Source organism: Aotus nancymaae, unplaced genomic scaffold, assembly GCF_030222135.1.
Source record: "Aotus nancymaae isolate 86718 unplaced genomic scaffold, 86718_ANA_hifiasm-v0.15.2.pri h1tg000036l, whole genome shotgun sequence".
Lineage (NCBI taxonomy): Eukaryota > Metazoa > Chordata > Mammalia > Primates > Aotidae > Aotus > Aotus nancymaae.
The window spans coordinates 13,670,345-13,693,428 of record NW_026988450.1 but is presented as its reverse complement, the minus strand read 5'-3'; the positions used below and the strand labels follow the sequence as shown (position 1 = coordinate 13,693,428).

Genomic DNA, 23,084 nt, shown 5'->3' with positions numbered 1-23,084 from the left:
GTGGCACTTCTATATTTTGTAATTTTTTTTTGTTTTTTTCTTTCTTCCCTTGTATTTGTATTTATTTATTTATTGTTTCTTTTCCCCTCTTTCCTAGGAGGTGTGACTGTAGAAAATCGTGGGTAGAGTCTTTGGGTTTTCTTCTACGCACTTCTGTCGGCAGGTCTTATACTGGGCTGTGTATTTCAACCTAGAGGCCAATAGATGGCGCTTATGGGTAAGCGTTCGCTGCAAATGGGTCTAGTATTTGACTATTATTTATTGAGAGAAGCTCTGTCTGTTGTCTCAAGCGATGGGCTGATCTGTGGAGTGTGTAGGGTAGTCTGAGCTTTTTACTTATCCCTGTAGGGAGGGTCCGAGATGGGTGGGACTGGACCAGGCAGGCCTGCTTGCAAGTCCACCAATGGCAGGCACAAGCTTCAGTGCTGAAGGGATGTCCAGTGGGAAGGCACTAAGCACTGAGAGGTGTGCCTACGCATAGAACTGGGAATCCTCTTCTGCCGGAAGTGCTCTGCATTGGTGGTGGGGAGGTAAACTCCTAATCCTGGGCTTGGAACATGGAGGACCCTGCTGCACCACAGTCTCTGCACAGGAAGGATTGGGCAGCTCAGGCTGCTGACCCAGCTGTCCAAGTGCCCAGGCTTGGAGTGGAGAGGGTCCTGCTGCTCAGTGGAAGTTTTACGCTTTATTTCTGACAGGTTTTCGGAAATACAGCTACTTTTATAAAGTATATGCAGGTACTTTCAAAGTTGCACTATGCTGTGAGAGTGAACATACATTCAAAAATCAGAAAAAAATGATAATAGAGATAATATAAAGCAAAAATATTTAATTTAGCTTTAGAAAAATTTAAGGCAAATTATGTTAATTGGGCCCTTATAATGTGCAGGAGTCTAAATTAAGTATGTTTACATGTATTATCTTATTATTCAGTCCGTTGGTTAATGCTATTTACCATTTATATCAACCCTTGAGTTTACTATTACAACTCAGATTTAATCCTAGTACACTTCTGCTATATAAAGAGAAAAGTCTGGATTTTTTGTTTCTTAGTGGAAGAAAACAGTAATAATTAAATATGATTCATAAATACTGCATAAGTGGCCACCAAAAAGTCTATAGAAAATGTGCCAGGTGACTTTTAGCCCTGGTAAAAAATGAAAACAAAACCAGAAAATATTGGTTTCTGAAAGTATATCTAGAAATTTTTTATGTTCTGTCATGACTCTTAGACCCCTTTCATTTCTGCCTTTCAGAGACTACTTTGAGATCCTTGAGCTTGAAATATATGTACAGACAATAGAATTCTGGCTTCTCCTTTGATGCATGCTTTTGCTTTTTTAGTAACTAGAACACAATGGTTGTTTCTTCATTTTGTTCCTTTTCCACTTTATTTCAAAGTTAATTTGAAGCATATGTGGTAATTATTTTTTTCCCTCTCTCTCTTTCTCTCTTTCATTTTGGGATGTTAGGTGAAAGGAATACCTTACAAGAGTCTAGTTTAGGCACTAATAGCTCTAATGAATTAAAAAGTTTGTATTTATATAAAGAGAGGTGCTTATAGTTTTTAAATGACTTTTCTTTTAAATAGTTAGCTCTATCATCTATCTATCATCTGTCTATCTATCTATCTAGTTAACAAACAATAAAACAAATTTAGCCTTGCTAATCTTGCCTTCATGTTATCATTCTTATTTAATTTGTCAAAAATCATAAAATAATAGGACTTAAATATCCTATTAATATGACGTAGCTGTTTATGTCATACCATTTTTTTGCAATATTTCTGGTTTTGTTATCTCTTACTTTTCATGCCCATTTAGAATTTATCCTTTGCTAAGCTCTATTTTATCTTATAGAATAAGCCAACTTCAGGGACCTCTCTACCTGGTTTGCTTATGGTATTTTTTTTTTTTTTACTAAGTTTCTTCACCTTTTGTGGTATTGACATGTGACATCATTCTGGGGTCCAGCTACTTCCAATTAATCTTTTCAGTGTGACTGAAATGCTGGGGGTCAAACATTAGGACACAGAAGAACCAAGTGGGAAGCTTGTTAAAACTCTGAGTGTCTGGATCCCCAATTCAAGAGATTCTGGTGCATTAGGTCTGGCATTTTTCACAACACTTCAGATCATTCTGATTCGGGTTGCTGAGGTTGACACACTAAAAAACCTCTGCATAAGGCAATAACTCATGACTCTGAGGCCTACTTTTTCTTGAAGAACTGTTTAAGTTCTGTACTATCTATTACTATATAACAAAGATATCTATTATTATGTTATCTATCAACCAAGTTGACTATTACTGTATAATAAACCACAAACTTAGCAGCTTGAAACAACCCCAATAATTTATTTTGATTATGAATCCGCAATGTAGAAAGTGCTTGATGGGATGTCTCATCCCCATCCTTGTGGTGTCTGCAGGGGTGGTTTGACTGAGGCTAGATAGTTACTTCCAACATGCTCATTCACTCACATGTTTGGCAAGCTGGTACCGGCTGCTGGCTGGGAGCTCAGCCAGGAGTGTTAGTTTCTTTCTTCATGAGATTATCCATGGAGCTGCTCGGTTGGGCTTCCCCACAGCATGGTGGCTGAGTTCCAAGAGTGGGTGGTCTATGTCAAATGAGAAGCTTCTAGTCTCTTGAGTTCTGGCTCCCTAAATGGACATAGTAACATTTCTTCTGTATGCCATTTGTCAAAGCAATCACAGAGCTCTAACAGATTCAAAGAGTGGATATAAACTACTCCTGTCTCAATGGGAAAAGTGTCAAAAAATTTTTGGCTATTTATTATAGTAACCTAGTTGTTTCAGACTATGATCATCACTAAAAGGGAATTTAGAGGTAATCTAGTCTGTTGGTTCTTAAATTAATGTGAGTAACGACCCATGCAAGTGTAAAGAGAAAGCATTACAATTGGATTATTTTTTTAATTGTTATTTTTGTATATTATCATACAATAAAATGGATTTTTTTGGCGTATGTTTTACAGTTCTATGAACTTTAATATGTGTATAGATTTGTATAGCCATATTACAACTAGGCTCCAGACAGTTTTACCACCTCAAAGAACTGTCTCAGGTAATCTTTTATAATTATATTCTCACCTCACTTATAACCTCTGGCAAACATTGATTAATTTTATGTAACAATAGTTTTATCTTTTCTAGAATGTCAAAAAAAAGTGGAACAAAAAAGTATGTTGTCTTTTCAGACCAGCTCCTCACAATGTTATTGCATATATCAATAGATTGCAATAGTTTAAAAAAAATTTTTTTTTTTTACTACTGAGTAGCATTGTATTGTGTGAACATACCAGTTGGCTTATCTCTTCACCTGATGAAGGACATCTAGGTGGTTTCTAGCTTCCAGTTGTCACAAATAAAGCTGCTATGAACATACATGTGTAAAACTTTATTATATTTTATTTCATGCTTTTAAATTTTGTACTTGTGATCTGTGTTCTAAAATGTGCATAATACATTGGTGTAGCTCATACATGTAAACATAAATGCTTATAATTTACATATAACCATGTGCGAATACTTATTAACCGAATGTTTTTTAATGTTACTTATTAGAAATTGTATTGCTAATGGTTGAAGCTGGGTGATGGATACATGAGGCTTCATTACACTGTATTTTCTACGCTTATTTGTTTTAAAATTTAAAAAATATAATTTGTTTTAAAGTTTGTAGACCTCTACTGGTCTACCATATTCACGTGATAGAGACTTGAGGATAATGACGGGAGCAGTTAGCAGACAGACTTGCGAGCAGTTAGCAGAGAGACACACAGGTCTTCTGCCTCTTTCCAATGTGTCATGCTGACAACCAGGTGATTTAGGTGAAATAACAAATTACTTAAAAATTTCAAGTTAACTATATGTATTCTTTACATTTTAGCATTTGCTCTCCACATATTTGGAAGAATTGATGGATAATTTTAAAAAATCACGTTATGAGAGCAAATCAAGGTCAGTAACACTGCTCATGTCTAATCTGTAAGGCTATTTTTTCCCCTGGCACACTTGACACATAAACTGCAGAGAAGGCAAATTACTAGGCTTGTGAGAAATGGAAGTGAGGACTTCCATTTCTTTGCCTGGTATGTAAAGAGATCCTATGTTCTCTTAGCCTTTCGTTACTAATGTCAGCTAACAGGAAAGCACTGTATAAAGACTTTAGCACAGGTACAATTCTACAACATTGATGCAAAGCAATTTACTTTGTCAGAAACCATTACATGCCAGGCTCCTATCTCTTTATTGATAGCAGCCTTTTGGTTTCGGCTGGGAAATTGTTTATTTACTATTTACTGTTACTTATGTGTCTATTATTTTCCCTTGTAAAATGAAAATTAAACCACCCAGACCAGCTTAGTTTGGCTAAAACCTGCCAAAGAACAGAGTAATTTCCTGTCCACACTCTTAGACCTTGATAGCCCGTTCTGATAAAAGAAAAAGACTTTGAGACTAGGTATATAAAGTTGTACTTAAACCAGCAAAGGAGCCCAGATTTGCAACAAATGACTATAGTTCATTACAATTCAGCATGTCTCAGTTATTTAAGTTCTTATTTACTTACTCTATTTTCCCAGCTACAGTACAAGGAGAGCATTGTATTTTCAATAAATAATGTATAATTAATTAGCATTTCCAAAAGCATAGTACCCTTCGCATCTAATTGTCTTCTCCCTACCCAGACAGCAGGTACTAATGAGATCAGGTTTTTGTCTTGGAGCAATCAGTGCCTGTTATTTGGTAATTATGAAGTGCTTAGGGAGTGGAACTCAATTTCTCTGGGTTCATCCATTTAAAGTCAACCTTGTTACTATGGAATGGATAGAAGTATTTTACACGGGAAATCTTATTTAACAAAGTTAGAGAAAAGAGACTTTTGCTCTAAGGAAATTTTAATATGTACTGCCTAAGATAACTTAATAATTCTGAATTAAATAGAATATAGAATTCAGAAGAGATGTTGATCACATTTGTGAGCAGGGCTTGATCTGCCATTGTGATAAATACATAAGGCCTTACTCAAGCAAATTTAAATAAATAAAGTTCATTTTCTTGGACTAGATTTTTAAGAATACACACACACACACACACACACACACCCCACTTGTTACTCTTATGGTAAGATCAATTTTATTTATGCCTTTATGGCCTCAAATAGCCTTCTTGGTATTTTCAATGATCTACTGTTCTTTTAAGTTAGGAAATGAGGCTAAGGTAACATAGGTTACCTTAGTATCTCTTCAGGCAATTTTGAACATGATTATCAGAGATGAGCAGAGGAGGGTGTAGAGTCTATGACTTGATGATTAGGGGAGGAGGAGGCCTGAGCCAGGAGCAAGTATTGTAATATCAGAGTGAGGCACTTGTTATAACTCACCTTCAGGGATGCTATCGATGTGGCATGTAAAATATGTTTGTGAGTTTTCATGGCATGGCTGCGCTGTGCCCTTCCTTTCCTCTCTCCAGACTTCTCTATGACTAGTGGGGCTGTCTGAAGCTGACCAGCAGTTAGGGGCCATAAGCCAGAGGGCAGGGCCACAAGCCAGAGGGCAGGGCCACTCTGCCCTCTGTAGCAGCACCCCAGAGGGACCAAACTCTGTCACCCTATACTTGACAACAATACAATTTCCAAGCCTGGTTGCACTAAGGATTACCAGAGGAGTCTCTCACAGGTAGCTGTTTGTAACACATTTCATACCCAGTCAGTGCAGATCTCCAGAAGCTGAGACTCAGGAATATTTGAAAACATCTCTGGGTAATTTTGATTGTCAGTCAGGTTTAGGGACCATTGTTTCACTTAGTAGGTTTGGCTGGTTTAAATATAGCTATGCATAAAGATGACACACACACATGCACAGGCACAAATTTTCATAATCATTCAAGTCAGTAGTTCATCTAAACTAGTGACTCTTGTCTCATTATAGCACCTGGGCACTTTTGGAAACAGCTTATGGAGATCAGAGAGAACAAAAACATTTTCAATATTTTCAGTTTCTCCATAGTAGCTTAATTGGACACACACAATTTATTATGGATTTGCCCCAACCATTTGTTGAATCTATAGTAAAAGATACTTTTGATCTTCACCTAAATATGTCTAGTAAAACAGAATAGTTCATGGGAATCATAAGATCACTCAGCTTGATAAAGTTTGTCTATTACTTTGGTTAAAAAAAGTCTACTTTCTAACACGTACTTCCAAGTTTCCTTAAGTTTTGTTTTTTTTTTTTTTTTTTTTTTTTGAGACGGAGTTTCGCTCTTGTGACCCAGGCTGGAGTGCAATGGCGCCATCTGGGCTCACCGCAACCTCCGCCTCCTGGGTTCAGGCAATTCTCCTACCTCAGCCTCCTGAGTAGCTGGGATTACAGGCATGCGCCACCATGCCCGGCTAATTTTTTTTATTTTTAGTAGAGATGGGGTTTCACCACGTTGACCAGGATGGTCTCGATCTCTGGACCTCGTGATCCACCCGCCTCGGCCTCCCAAAGTGCTGGGATTACAGGCGTGAGCCACCGCGCCCGGCCTAAGTTTTGTTAAGACTAAACTTGTGAATGGTTTCATTTGTTGGGAGAGATAGTGTAAGGCAATGGGTGGGGTCCATGGACTTGCTCCTAAGCTTAAATCTTTGCTTTCTTTGCTAAGAGACCTCAAGAAAATCACAATTTCCTTTCTTGCCTGACCACTCCCCTGCAATTGAGATGCTTGATCAAGATCATCTCTAAAGTTTTTCTGGGTTCTACATTCTGTGATATGACAATTTTCACTTAAGTATTGTGTTGACCCTGTCCTGCTGGTTTTACCATTTAGATTGAGTGACATGACACCTCCAGGAGAAAGTAAATGACATGCGGCATCAGATGCCAACAGTAGTGCAGTATAGAACAGAAGGTGCTCAGATCACAAGGTGGATTAAAGAGTGGTAGATATAGAGTTTGTGGTAGAGTTAGGATGGGTCAGAGCCGTATAGAACAGGCTCTAAATAGGTGAACAAGAGTGGAGAGGACAATCAGCCTAAGTAGAAAGCATGGAAATTGTAATATACATGTGTTAGGTTTATGCTTCCATCTCCCATGAAGACTGGCTAAATTTCCTCCTCTGCATTTCCAAAGTACGTTGTGTCTATCATTGTTAGAGCATTCATCACTATTTGTGTGTGTGTGTGTGTGTGTGTGTGTGTGTGTGTGAGAGAGAGAGAGAGAGAGAGAGAAAGAGAGGGAGTTATTTTTTCCTCTTACACTGAAGAATCACATTACATTCACATTTATGTTGCCAAGACCCAGCAGATATCTTGCATCCAGTAGGTTGGGTACATTGTTGGATAAGAGGAACAATGAGAATACTGTGGAGGAGGTAAGGCAAGTGTAGTATGTGTTGTGGCATGCCACTCAAAGTCCCCATACAGGACCAAGTACTCATTCTCTCAGCTATTGAGAATATTGGTGGTTGATAGTTTGCAGCTCAGTCACTTCCACAAAATTACTCTCAGCTGAAGAAAGCTATCCAACCCAACATCATGTCCTCTACCCTGGAAGAGTCCATATCCAATGGCTGGTCAATGCAGGAGTATAAAATCTCAATCTCCTTCCCCCAAAGTGAATAATTTTGAAGGAATATCACAGGTCAAGTGCTGTCTTTGTAAAGATTGCATAGCAGTCCTAATCCTATTTCCACTACTTCCTCCAGGTGTTCTTTCATGCAAGGGCATATGACATTAAGTTTCTTGTATGCAACTTTCCACCTGTGAGCTTGTTTCTCATGGAATCCAATCGAAGACATCTGGTGTGGGAGTTTGATTTTGGATACTATAGAGAATAAGGTTGGAATGACACTGCCTTCAGCCCAAATGACTAGAAGGCCTTGCCCTTAGTCACCTGTCAGAAAATTTTTGCCCTAAATACACAAATCTCCAGAGATTATAATGGTAGAAGGTACTCCTACACTAGAGCTGTATAAGAGAAAGTGGCCATCTTGAAGTGGAAAGGGAGATTTGTGCCAGATTATGAAGGGCTTTCTTAATCATTCAGTTTTAATCTTCTCAAAGTAACATTCTTCTTTTGGTTGAAATCCAAGGGCCTTAGTATGATGCTAGGTTTTACAATGAATTACACAAAAATATCACTTTATAAAGACTATATTTGAATTTGCTATCAGTCTCCAACTTTATAACATCATTGAACTATATCCTGTGAGATTTTCTGTTCAGTGTTACAGGCAGTTTATCTGTATTAAACATTATGACATCAAGGAAGAAACATCTATGGTTTCCTTTGCTTTCATATATAGTCATCTGCTGCATAATGACATATTTGTCAATAATGGACTGAATATATGACAATGGTCCCATAAGATTTTAATGGAGCTAAAAAAGTCCTATTGCCTAGTGACATTGCAGTTGTCATAACCTCACAGTGTAATTACTTATTGTTTTGACAAATGTTTTAAATACTGTACACTTAGGCTACAGTGTTATAAAGTCTTCAGTAGTGTATAGTAATGTCCTAGGCCTTCACATTCGCTCACCACTCACCCACCGACCCACCCAGCACAACTTCTAGTCCTGCATGCTGGATTCATGCTAAGTGCTCTGTAGAGATGCACCATTTTAAATCTTTTATACCACATTTTTACTGTATCTGTTCTATGTTTAGATATATACATAATTACTAGTGTGTCACAATCGCCTACAGTAACATGCTTACAGGTTTGTAGCCTAGGAACAATAGGCTATGCCATATAGCCTAAGTGTGTAGTAGGCTATGCCATCTAGATGTGTGCAGGTACACTCTATGATGTTCACACAGGGACAAAATTGCCTAAGGATGCATTTCTCAGGATGTTTCCTTGTCATTAAGTGATGTATGACTGCATTTATTCACTGGCAAACATCTTCAGCAAAGGAAGTACCCTAGAGACTGCCCCTAGTACTCCTTAAGGAACACATAACAGTGTAAGTTGAATACTTAGCCTAAGAACGGCAAGTATAATGTAATATCAGTGACCTCTCACATCACTGCAGAAAATGAGAAACAGTTGAAAATTATGTTCTAAATTGGGTTCAAACATAATTGTTCCTTATATTGTCCTTACTTAGATCCTCCTGGATTAGTTAATTTAGGTATTTAGGTATTCTGGAATACTTTCATTTTAATACTTAATAAATCATGCAAAATCAGCATGCATGTTACATACATGCAAGTCAGACTATAAAGGTAAAATGCTTTAAAATTGATTAGTACGCAATTTACTTCACATTAATGTTCTTATTGAAACACTCATATTAAAGATTTCATCTGCTTTCATTTTTTGTATTTTTATCAATAGAATTTTTCTTTTGATGCCTTTTACTCAGACTCCTTCAAAGATTCTCTTCCATCCCAGTGAGTGGAAATAAATTATGCCCTGGCATCAAGAAGATAAAATCAGCAATAGAACAATCACTATAGATCAGTTGATGCCTTTTCCTTTTGACAATATGCTTCATTTTGATAACAGAAGGATTTTGCCACCTTGCTCAACCCAATTTTAACTTCACACTGGGTTGTAAACCAGTAATGAGAAAATGAATCTTCAAATTTGTGTCCTGGAGGGATTCTTTTTTTCCAGCCCTAATCTGTGGCTTTGGTCATCACCTTCTATAATGGCTTTTCCATAGCAAGGCTACAGGAACATTGCATCAAAAAGTATACCTTCTGGGGGGTTCCTTTTCTAATGTCCAGCAAATAAGAAATGTACTATTTTCCCAGTTTTCCCTTGCTAATAATTTAGTGTCATTTAGTAAAACTCACACTCATGGGCTTGTGAATGCCAGAACCTGACCCAGTAGTCTTCTCAGGAAACTCCCACCTGTCGTGTCTTTCAAATGACTTGGGTACAGAAGCTCAAAAAGGTCATTTTAGCAAGCTTGTAAGTCATTTTTTATCATCTAAACTAATGTTTAGGTTTCTTTGCAAAAGATGTAGATCAGGACACACAGGTATGTGTCTTTTACTTTTAGTATATGATTTAGAAATTGATGATCACTTTTAAAATAATGACACAGTTCAAAAAAGGAAGCAGAATTGTCTTCCAAATTCTGTTTCTTGCTCAAAGAGTTCCCCTCATTACACATGAAATTACCTATAATACTAATGGAAAGCACCAGCTAGGATTCAACTGCTCTTTCTCCTTCTTCTGAAAAGAAACAACATAAGCTTAAAAGAAAAGTTTCCCAGGAATGTTTGTTAAGGATAGAAAAGATATTTAAGTGTATGAGTGTTAAAACTGAACTTTGCTTTGGGAGGCCGAGGCGGGTGGATCACGAGGTCAAGAAATCGAGACCATCCTGGTCAACATGGTGAAACCCCGTCTCTACTAAAAATACAAAAAATTTGCTGGGCACGGTGGTGCGTGCCTGTAATCCCAGCTACTTGGGAGGCTGAGGCAGGAGAATTGCCTGAACCCAGGAGGCAGAGGTTGCGGTGAGCCGAGATCACGCCATTGCACTCCAGTCTGGGTAACAAGAGCGAAACTCCGTCTCAAAGAACAAAAAAAACAAAAAACTGAACTTTGGTATGGAGACAAGACCTCTGTCTTGATACTGAAAGAGGAAACAGAAAAATAAGCAAAGGATAAAATAAAATCCACCATTGTGTTTCTGTTTTAATAACGTGAAAATTTGCCACAGATTCTCATGTTTGGCAGGGAGATATTTGAGAGTTGGCTTTGCAGGTACAAAATAAAAGGAAACATTTGCCGTCAATAAAGAAGGGAAAGACATGATACCAAGGAATAATTGGCATCATTCTTACCTCAACTGTCATTTTATAAAACTCAAAAGCTAAAACCCTGTAGCTCATTGTTATAAGATACAAAGGTTTTGAATTTTGCAAGTGTCTCACGATAAAATGCAATCAGCATTAATTAAAATACTACTGCTTATAATTAAGCCCACGATAGGTTCGGGAGAATATAAACTACCAGGAAGCAAATACTACAAAGATAATTAAACAAAAATAAAAGCTTTGTAGACTCAGATTGCTTCAAATTACTTAGCTAAATATGCACATTCCTGTTTATGTTTGTTTACTTAGAGTTTCTTCTTCATGGATTCTTACAACTCCCTAATATGGCATTCTAACATAATCAAGCATTTCTTCATCTCACCTACTCCAAGAAGCTTTTCTGAAATTATCCCAGATAACATTTTCCTATGGTTCTCCTCATCTCTGCCCATTATTCTTTCAGCCTACAACTTCTTTCACATATTAGTTTGTTGGTTCACCAGAGTTTTGCCTTCAGTTTTCTTGTTCTACAATAGACAATATATTTTGCTTCAGCAAAGGACGGCTAACCCCCAGTCCTGAGTTCTGCCTGGTTGTCCTGTAGTGCTTCATGATTAACATGTCTAATACTGGGCTTATTATGTCCTCCCTCCCCAAAACTACTCTAAATTCTGTATTCTCACACTTGGTTAATGATGTTACCATCAAGTAATTTGTTTCTCTTCTTCCTACCTCTTACACTGAGCCTCCAAGTCTTAACTAAGTCAGTCTCAAACAAAGCATTTACTTCTATTCTCAATGCCATGATGTAGTTTAGAATTGTCTATTGTTTATACTATTAAAAAAGGTTCCTCACTGATGTCCCTGATGCCAGCTCATTCTCCCTTTATTGCATACTCCCTATCATTACCTGAGATACATAAAAAACAAACACAGCTCTGTTATTCCTTCATTGCAAATCTGCATTGGTTCTCTCTTGCCTATAGGGATTAAATACTAAAATTCTTTGTGAAGAAGAACTTGTTAGTTAGGAAATACTATTAGCCAAGTGGTTCCTAACTACCTTTCAGCTTCATATCCTCCCCATTCCCACCTTGGTTCCCAGTCTACCCTTGGCTCCAGTCAATATTGCAACATTTTCCTAATATATACTTTTCATTAAAAAATTAATACTGTTTTTCCTGCCTGGAATGATATTATTTTTCTTTCTTCATCCAGCATCCCCAGCTCCAAACCCTGTATATTTTACTTTATTTTTAAAAAGCGAAATGTATTTACTGAGACTATTTGAATTTTTTTTAAAAAAATTATTGTGCACTGTTTTGGAGAGAAGGTTTTAAAATCTTATCAGCTCATTCTCAGAGTCAAAAGTGTAGGCTTACAATTTCAGAGCTGATAAAGTCACTCACACATCAAATGGTAAAGAAGGCAGAGTGATCTTTTTTTCCCAGTAATTTCCCTGAAAAAGTTTTTATCTTCATCCAATGCACAGTGGAAACACAAATAACATCAATAAATTATTTTTATTCCTGATGCTATGGCTGGTACCTAACTGGAATACAGGAGACCATGACTGAGAATAAAATATTACTACCATGACTGAAAAAATTAATCAATGCTATCTATGATTCAGAATAAATTAAAATGAAGATTAGGCACTAAATAATCTGAAGCTGCTAGGTAAAGTGTTGATGATTATAGAATAAATTTTACTTCTTATTAGGGAAATTTCCAAACATAGAATTAGCACAGGGAGAATTCTTAATGAATTTCCGTTTACCTGTCAACCAAGTTCATGATTTCATCACTTTTTATTGATCATATGTCATTAATATTAACTCATTATTAACAATAATTTCTTACTATCCATCCAATTTATTTTCAAATTTCTTTGATTATACCATGAATGTCTTTTTTACAGTTGTTTTATTCAGATGATGACTATGTTACATCAAGTATCTTTTAATCTATAGCAATCCTCCCAACACGCTTTTCATTCATATCATTCATTTGTAAGAAATTAGGCCAGTTATCCCATGAAATTCCTCACATTCTGAAAAATCCCTACTTGCCCTTTATGATCTAGCCTGTATGTCCACTCTGGGATGCTGTAACTAAGTCACAAAAACAAATGTTCTCTGTTCTGTGTTCCTGCAGCACTTACTTCATATAATTAGCAGGTTATTTTGTAGTGGCTTACATATTTTTTCCTTTTCAATAGATTATAAGACCCTTGGAGAAAGAAATTCTATCTTATTCATCTTTGATATTCCAGGGCTTACTGTAGTGCTTGACACATAATTGGTGTTTCAAAAGCATTTGCTAAGTGAATGAATAAATGAATAAACATGAACAAATAAATGAACAAACAAGACACAAGGCAGATCATACTGGGAAAGAAAGTTGGCATAGAGTTATGATTACTGGGAAAGAAGATAAAGTAAAACTTAGTTAATGCTTTCCAGGCATCATGTACAGGGCTAAATGACTTTATATGGCGTATCATTTGTTTTTCCCCAGAACTGCCTAATTCTAGAATGAAAAATGATAAAAGCAACTATGATATTTGTATAATTACATAACCTTGGTTTTTAACCTTTTATATTTTGAAATAATTGCAATCTTACAGAAAGTTGTAAGCATAGAACATTGAATCCTGAGAACACTTCATTTAGCTTTTCCCTCTGTGACATCATATTACGCTGTAAATATCAAAACAAGGAATTGACATTGGTACAACACTAGTAATTATTATGGACCACATGCACTTTTCTCCAGCTTTTATATTAATTAACTGTGTTTGTGGGTATGTATAGCTAGGCAATTTGATAAAACTCTATCATAAAGTCACATAAAGTCACAAAGATAAAATGATATTTGTTTCAAGTAGTACCGTTCACATTCTAATATACCTCTTCTACTTCAAATATATAGCAATAAAATATTAAAAGAGACCATGCAAAAAGGTGTTGATGGGTTTAAAAGATGAGTTATATATACAATCAAAAACAGAAAAGAAACACAGAAATGGTGAGTGAAAATGAAACCTCAGACCTACTGGACTCTGGTCTGTGAGCCAGCAGTGGCTGTGACAGTTTTAATCTTTAGAGATAAATGTAGACAGTGATTTCCACAAAATACTAAGGACAGGCTTACTGAAGCCTGGAACTGAGGTGGAGGCACTCTTCTTATGTGGAAAAGGGGAGAATGGCTCTGTTTTTGCTGCCTGAAACTGTGGCTCCCAGAGGATCTGGGGAGATAGAACAAGCACTGATACCCACAGAACTAAACCAATCACCAAAATTATGGTGATTGGTTTGTGATAGCCACAATATCAGATGGGGAGAGCTCTGAAAAATCACTGTTAGACCTGTTCTCAACTGAAAGTCTGGAGTCAGTGAAGGTGGGAAGAGATTGGGAGCTGCCAAAATTCCAGACCAGAAAAAGGTGAATCTAGGAGGAAAAAGAGAGGAAAACAAAAACTTCCCACTCAAAATAAATTTAACAGCTAAAATGTAAAAAATACATGGAAAGCTCACAATATGAAGCTCTCTTAGTAAGAAAGTCAATAAAATCAACAACTAGAACACATATTTAAGTTTTAAAAAAATTATGGTTGTGACAAGAACTTTGTGCATTTTTAATTGGTCATCAAGATGGCTGACTAGAGGCATGGAATACTCACTTCCTCCACAAAGAAAGACCAAGACAACAAATAGATAAATACACATCAAATAGTATATCTAGGGGAGAACACTGGAATTCAGCAAAGAAGTGACAAAGACCCTCGGAGGCATAAAAACTCAGGATGGCAGCACAGAGAAGGAGGCAAAGCACTTGACTGGGAAATTGGCTTGGAGCCAAAAGGAGCTCCCCGCTGTGAGGAGAAGGTAAGCAGGAGATCCCCAGAAGTCTACATTCCCACCATGGATGCCTGCAATCCTTCCTACAGAAAAGCCCCACAACTCTTGCAGGTCTTGAGCCCAAACTAGGGAGCTGCCTGGAATCCGTGTGACTACATCTTTTAAGAGAGGAAATTCTGTGGAATTTCTGACACAGCTCCTGCAGTGTGGTGCCATTTTGAAAGTGGAGCCACCACCAGAATTCATCCTTCCCTGGGGCTTATTAGTCCCACCTCCACACAGTTGAAGTCCTGCTGACATCCCTCCACATCCACTCAGAGGCCTGAATTGTCTTGATACCAGCCGTACTCAATGGTGCAGCCCCGACTTCAGCACCTAAGCCCACATAGCACTCTACAACCTGGTAGCACAAGTGATCCAGCATAGTGGCAAGGCTTCCCTCAGAACAGAAGGATCTCATGTATGTACTTCCCAGAACAAAGAGCTGCCATGGCCAAACTCCCTCCAGGGGTAGAACTGCCAATGTATATACCCTTCAGTAGCCTGAGAACCAACACTTCTAGGGACAACTGTTGCCACCAGTAAGCCTAACTTCTCCAAGGCAGAGTTGCTGCATGCCTATATATACCCCAAGAACCTGAGAACTCGCCCACCTCAGCAAAGCCATACCACAGCCTTCACAATCACAGCCTAGGCCATGGGGGCACTTGTATACACCAATGACATTGATTACAGCTGAACAAATCATACAAAGACTACATTACTGCACCCACCAAGAACCAATGCCAAAGCACCATACCCAGCCACCATAGGACATATCTACAGGAAAAAGTATTTCCCTGAGAAAGTTACTCCATAAAATTGGAAGAAGTGACTGTTCCACCAAATTCACAAATGTCAATATAGGGACATAGAAAATATACAAAAGCAAGGAACTATGACATCTTCAAAGGAACACAATAACTCTTCAGTAATAGAAAAGGAAATCTATGAAATTTCTGAAAAGGAATTCAAATGATTATCTTAAGGAAACCCAGTGGGATGCAAGAGAGTACAGACAGATAATTCAACAAAATCAGGAAAACTGTTATGATCTCAATGAGAAATTCAACAAAGACTGATATGAAAAAGTATCAAACAGAAATCTTAGAACAGAAGAATTCAATGAATGAAATAAAATACAACGGAGAACTTCAACAATAGACTAGATCAAGCTGAATAAATAATTTATGAATTTAAAGACAGGTCTTTAGAAATAACCCAATTATTTTGATTTAAAAAGAAATAGAACATTAAAAGAACAATAAAAGTCTATGAGACATGTGTAACATAATTAAGTGAAAGAATGTTTGCCTTTTCCAGAAGAAGAGATTGGGGAAAAGCATTAAAAACCCATATAGCAAGATAACAGCTGAAAACTCCCCAAGTATTGGGAGAGGTCTGAACATCCATATATAGGAAGCTAAAAGATTTTCAAATAGATTCAATCCAAAGAAGTTCTCTCAGAGACACAGTATAGTCAAACTATCAAAAGTCAAAAACAAAGAAAAAAAAATGTAAAAACAGCAAGAGAAAAATATTAAGTCACATGTAACGGAATCTTTATCAGACTAACAACAGATTTCTTAGCAGAAACCTTACAGGCCTGGAATGAATGAGATGGTATATTCAAAGCACTAAAAGGCAAAGTTTTCAGGCAAGAATATTATTCATAGCAAGTCTATTTTTAAGAAATAAAATCTTTTCCAGACAAGCAAACACTGTGGGAACTCATCACCACTAGACTGGCTCTGCAATAAATGCTTAAGGGAGTTCTACATCTGGAGGCAAAAATACATTGTCTACTGTTATGAAAACATGCACGATTATAAAGTTTACTGGTAGAACAAATACGTGAAGTGAGAAAAAGGAATAAAATATTATCACTATAAGAAGACACCAAATCACAAACACAAACAGTAAGAGAGGAAGAAAGGAACAAAGAATATACAAAATAACCAAAAAGATAACTAACAAAGTAATAGAAGGAAGTCCTCACCTATCAGTAACAACTGTGAATGTAAATGGATTAAATTCTCTGATTAAAATATATAGATTGGCCAAACGGATTAAAAAAAAAAACTATATCTTGCCTACAAGAAGCTCACTGACCAATAAAGACACACACTGACTTAAAGTGAAAGCATTCTACAGATGCAGTGTAATACCATTATCAAAATACCAATGACTTTTTCACAGAGATAAAAAAAAAATCCTAAAAGATGTATGGAATCGCAAAAGACTCTGAATAGTTAAAGCAATCCTGAGTGCCAAGACAAAGCTGCAGGCATTTTATTAACTGAGTTCAAAATATACTACAGAGCTATAGTAACCAAAATCACATGGTACTGGCATAAAAACACATAGACCAATGGAATAGAATAGGGAACCCAGAAATAAATAAATCCTTGTATTTACATCCAACTGATTGTCAAAACAGGTGCCAAAAACATTTAATGGGGAAAGGATACATCTTCTTCAATAAATGGTGCTGGGAATATTGGATATCCATGTGGAGAAGATTGAGGACTTAGGCCTTCACTTAATAAACAAAACACTTATTAAAGGTACTACTTCAGCAACAAGAAAAATGATCCTGGAGGAAAGGTATATGTTACAAGAAAAGATGACAGACACAGAAACTGATAAGATGTGTCAATAATTTTAATAAACTATTGATTGTATTAGAAAGATCAGCCAAAATTTGTGTGTGTGTTTAAAGCAGGTAAAACAAAACTCTCAGAAACAATAACATGAGGCAGTTAAAGTGTGACGTTGTCTTATTCAGGGAGGAAAATAGCTACTGAATATATTTAGTTTTCATTAAGAAATGTATATATCTCTAGAAATTAAAAATTGAGTGTAGTAAAAAGCATACTGAATAGAAAGGAAGAAATAAAATTATTTTCATTTGCAGATGACATAGCTGTTTATAGAAAACAATTCTAAGAATTAAAAAAACCCTGCTAGAACTAATAAGTGAGTACAGCAAGGTTATAGAATAATATGCACAAAGTCATATATTAATAATGAACACATATTGCTATATACTAATGAAAACTAAAATGTAAACACAACATTTTTACAATCACCCCAAATAAAGTCAAATGCTTGGTAAATTTAACAAAACATGCACAGAATCATTATGCTGTAAATTATAAAACATCAGTAAAAGTAAGAAAAGTTCTAAATTAGTAAAGAGACAGCATGTTCATACATACATGACATGAGAATACTCAGGAAAGTAAAGGTATCGATTATCCCCAAACTGATCAATATAGTTGATGCAATATTTAACAAGATCCCAGCAAGGATTTCGTAGACATAAATAAGCTTCTTCTAAAATTTATATGAAAATGCACAGCCCCTAAAATATGTAAAACAATCCTGAAAAAAAAAATAAAGTGGGAAGAATTATTCAACCCAATATTAAGACCTACTGGATAGTTGTAGTTATCAGAGTGTGGTACTGATGAAGAGATTGATACGTAGAAGAGTGGAACAGAAAGGGGAATCCAGAAATAGATTCATACAAATATATTCAATTGATTATTGACAAAGGTACACAAGCAATTCAATGCAGAAAAATAGTCCTTTCACAAATTGTGTAGGAACTATTAGATATCCATAGGCAAAAATAAAGCTTGACCTAAATTTATTTGTTCAAAAATTCTTATTCAAAAATTTACTCAACATAAATCATGGACTTAAATGTAAAGTGTAAAACTATAAAAGCTTTAGGAAAGAAAAACATACAGGAAAAAGTATTTGGGGTCTGTAGCTAGGCAAAGACTTCTTAGACTTGATATCCATAGCATGGTCCATGGAAGGAAAAATGCTTTGGGAAATACCCCATTAAGAAGATGAAGAGAGAAGCAACAGACTTTGAGAAAATATTTACAAGCCACATATTCAACAAATAACTTGTCTCTAGAAAATACAAAGAACTGTCAAAATTCAATAGTAAGAAAAGCAAAAAAATCTAAATACAAAATTGACAAAAGACACAAATAGACATTTTACCGAAGGGGATATACCGATGGCAAATAAGCACACAAAACATTATTCTCCATTGTTAGCCACCAGAGAAATGCAAATTAAAACTACAATGCTATGTTACTATGTACTTATAAGAATGGTCAAAATTAAAAAAAAATGATAATAATGACAAATGCTGGCAAAGATGCTGAGAAACTAGATAACTCATATATTGCTGGTGGGGATGTACAATGGTGCAACTACTCTGGAAAATGGTTTAGCAAGTTATTTTAAAACTAAATGTGCAAATACTGTAGTAAACAGTAATTACACTGTGATAAATGGACCATTTATCACAGAAAAATGAAAACTTTTGCTCACATAAAAACCTTTTACATAAATGTTCATAACAGCTTTATTTGTAATGGCCCAAGACTGTAAGCAACCTAGATGTCCTTTTACAGGCAATTTTTTAAACAAGCTATGGTATACCCATATCAAGGAATACTACTAGTAAAGTAATAAAAAGGAATGATTGATATATGAAAACACCCAGATGAATTTACAGGAAATTATTCTGCAGGAATAGGGCAGGGATTATCAGAGATCAAGGATGGAGGTGGGAGGGAAAGGAGACAGGAGATATAGTTATAAAAGAGCAACAGAAGGGAAATTTACTCAACATAAATTCATCAGCAACCCTGTGCTGATGAAATTGTTCAGTATCTTAGCTTTAATAATGTCAACATCCTGGTTGCAATATTGTACTACAGTTCAGTAAGATACAGTTACCATTGGGGAAAACAGAGTAAAAGTATACAAGCTCTTCCTTTATAATTTCCTACAGCTGTATGTGGATACACTTATATTTTTAAAAGCTTAACTTAAAGATTAGAAAGAAATTAAAAGTAATCGTTAATGGAAGAAAATATAGGTACTTTTTCAAGTGAGTAGCAAATACATATATACATATATACATACAGGCATATGTACATTAAGACCAAGAATATTTAAATTGCTATCAGTTTAACAGAAGTCAGGAAAAGAGAAGAAAGCAAGCAAAAAAAAAAAAAAAAAGAAAGAAAAAAAAGAAAAAATACCTTTCTACCTATATATGGGCAATCATACATACATAATATGGTAAATAAAACGTAAAAAGATCAAAGTTTGTCCAATAAATGGAAATGTCTTCAGCTCACCTATTAAAGGAGATATCTAGTTTGACTTTTACATTTTACAAATGAGAAAACTGAAGCCCATGGAGTCTAAATGACTTGTGGGTGTTCCCAAAGCAAATCAGATCAAGGGTCCAGACTGAAACCCAGACCATCTCATTCCCATGCTTGCATGCTGTAAATAAAAAACTTTTTTACCCGAGAAATGACCTACTCCTCCAAATATATCCCCTTAGACTTGCTGGCATGCCTTGTGATATCCTCAAATCATAAAAGAAGTGGAATGTGCCTGAAAACTGAATTACATTTTTCTCCAGCGCAAAGGCTCCTCTGTATTTCAAAGGTCATTTATTTTTCAATTTTGCCATTTTTCAATTTCTCAACATGTGGCTGAGGGAACTACCCAGAATCTAAAACTCATGAATATGATTACTCAAGCAAGTGGCTGAGTTCTTGACTCTCAGGCTTTGAAGCAGAGAGGCTTCCCAGTCCTCAGGGGGATGTTGGGGCTTCAAGGTCTGACTTCCACCTTGAACCCTGTGAGAAAGATTTCCTCATAAGCTGTGTGATTTTTAAATGAGAGTGATCAGTGCCTCTGATGTTAATTACAATTATTCTATCTTCTTTCACTGTCATAAAAATAAGTGAGGGGATGAAAATACATAATATTGACTCTAGAGGTAACTCTACTGGATTCAGAATTAGAAGACCTTGGTGACATCTGGTGAATGCCATTTCTCAGCTGTGTGATCAAGAGTCAATTATTTGACCACCTTGGGCTTCAGTTTCTTCATCTGTAAAGTGTAAAGATATTAAAACAATTTCCTAAGATTATGAGAATAAATGGGATAAATTTATAAAAATCTTTGGCTTGCAATATGCATTCAGTATATATATTTGTAATGGAATTTGAATTATTTTGATAAGCTAAGTGCAGTAGTAGTGTAATTACTTAACAACCTATACGATTGTTTTCCTATGAAACTGAGTCAAGTATTTTTTTCATACACACATTCTGTTGGGAATGCTTATCAACCTAGTGTGATTGATAACATCAGACAGCAACAATAGATACCAGATGAGGCGCTGAAGAAAACAGTGTTGGATTCGAAAAACTACTGAGTCGAACTACCGTTATGAGACTGAAAAAAAACATTCAGAGCAGTAAAGAACTACTAAAGAGCTGACAAGCTTTTGGTGGAAGAACTACTAAAGCATAAACTTCAGGAATAGGAAAATAAAGCCCAAAATGCTATGTTAGAAGAAATAGTGACCAAAGACATTGATAAGCATGTGGACACACCAAAGTAAAAACACTGGTTAAGGTGTGCTCCTAATAAATAAGGGAAACCTAAAAACTAGACAAAATTTACATGAAAAGTGGGTGAGGAATGATTGTAATAAAGCCTTTATTGTGTTCAAAAAGAGAAAAAATTTTAAATTAGTTTAAATTTTAAAAATTGAGTATATATGTCTTTCTAAAAATTGGAGAATAATTTTTTTATTAATAAATATTCCAGTATTCATTCTAAAAGATAGAGCCTATTTTTAACATAATTATAATCTCATTGTTTTACTTTAACATGAACAACAAATCCTTTTTATAAAATTGATTGATAAAATTATATATATCTATAATTACAGCCTGAGTTTTGAAATATATATATATATTGCATATGTAAGATTATAGGAGTAACTATTGCAAGATGAGAAATTGATAAATAATCCTTAACTAGCAGAAAGAAAATGAAGAGAGTAGGAAAGAAAGTTGATCAGTATCCATAAAAAGTAGGAAAGGAGAAGACTGAAAACAAGGGAAAAATATAGTAAATAGACACAAAAAAATTTTTAAATCTATAATCTACATGTAATTCCATATACCTTAATAGGATAAGCACATGAGGGGAAGGACACAACCCAACTTGAGGAGGAATGGAGAAAACAAAACGTAAGCATGCTTCAGTGCCATCAGTTGAGTTTACTAAACAAAAATAGCAAATGTTAACATTTGTTCAATTTGGATACAAGAGTAACTGAGGTATTTTTTGTTCACTTGAAATATATGATAATAAATATTGATAAATTTGAAATATTCACAAATGCATATGTGTTCAAATTAACAAAATCTATCCTTTATAGTAAAAAATTTAATAAACGAAATACTTGATATATAAAATAGTGAAAGAATAATATGTGTTTTAGGAAATATGCTAGTGTTGGACAGGGTCATCAGTGGACCATGTTGTTCATCACTACCTTTCATTGTACACTATCCTCTCTGCCCTGCAGAGGACAGGCATTGGTCCCCTGCTTGGTCTCATGTAGACAACTGGAAATAAGCAAGACATCTCTCTGGTAATTTTGTTTATTAAAGAAAAAGCATGGCTTTGATGAAATTCTCTATAGTGAATTTATAATAGAGAAAATCTCCAGAAGGTACAGGCTGTATATCTGCAGATCTACATGATGATTTCAGTTTTGTGTACTAGGAATTCCTCCTTTTAGAAATAGATCTGAGATTATAGTACAAAATTCAGCACTAGAAAGGAATTCCATCACAGCAGATAAGTAACAGGGTGGTAGGCTTGGTCTTTGGTCTTACTCCAGAGATCTAGCAAGCTTTGTACTAGAATAATTTGTATCACAAACAGTGTCTTGCAGAGGGTCTCACATGAATCCTCCTGTGAGTAATAATTGGTAGAATCAACTACTGGCATATACAAAATTATAATCATGTTGCATATGCAGTATCGCCAATTTAACTTTTATTTATTTATTTGTTTATTTCAATAAGTTTCTGGGGAACACGTGGTGTTTGATTACATGAATACATTCTTCAGTGGTGATTTATGAGATTTTTGTGCACCCATCACCTAAGCAGTATACACCGTACCCAGTTTGTAGTCTTTTATCCCTCATCCCCCTCCCAGCCTTTCCCCCTGAGTCCCTAAAGTCCATTGTTGTCATACTTATGCCTTTGCGTCCTCATATCTTAGCTCCAACTCATGAATAGGAGCGTACAATATTTGGTTTTCCATTCTTGAGTTACTTCACTTAGAGTAATAGCCTCCAATTCCACCCAGGTTGTTATGAATTGCCATTATTTTGTTCCTTTTTATGACTGACTAGTATTCCATGGTATATATATGCCACATTTTCTCTATCCACTCGTTGATGGATTGATGGGCATTTGGGCTGCTTCCATAGTTTTGCAATTGCAAATTGTGTTGCTATAAACACGCA

General features: G+C 35.8%; 1 protein-coding gene across 1 annotated transcript in view; it reads right to left on the bottom strand.

Moving 5' to 3' along the window:
- NKAIN3 (sodium/potassium transporting ATPase interacting 3) overlaps positions 1-23,084 on the bottom strand; it is a 621,971-nt gene that overhangs the window by 94,066 nt on the left and 504,821 nt on the right. The gene's annotated exons all lie outside the window — the stretch shown is intronic.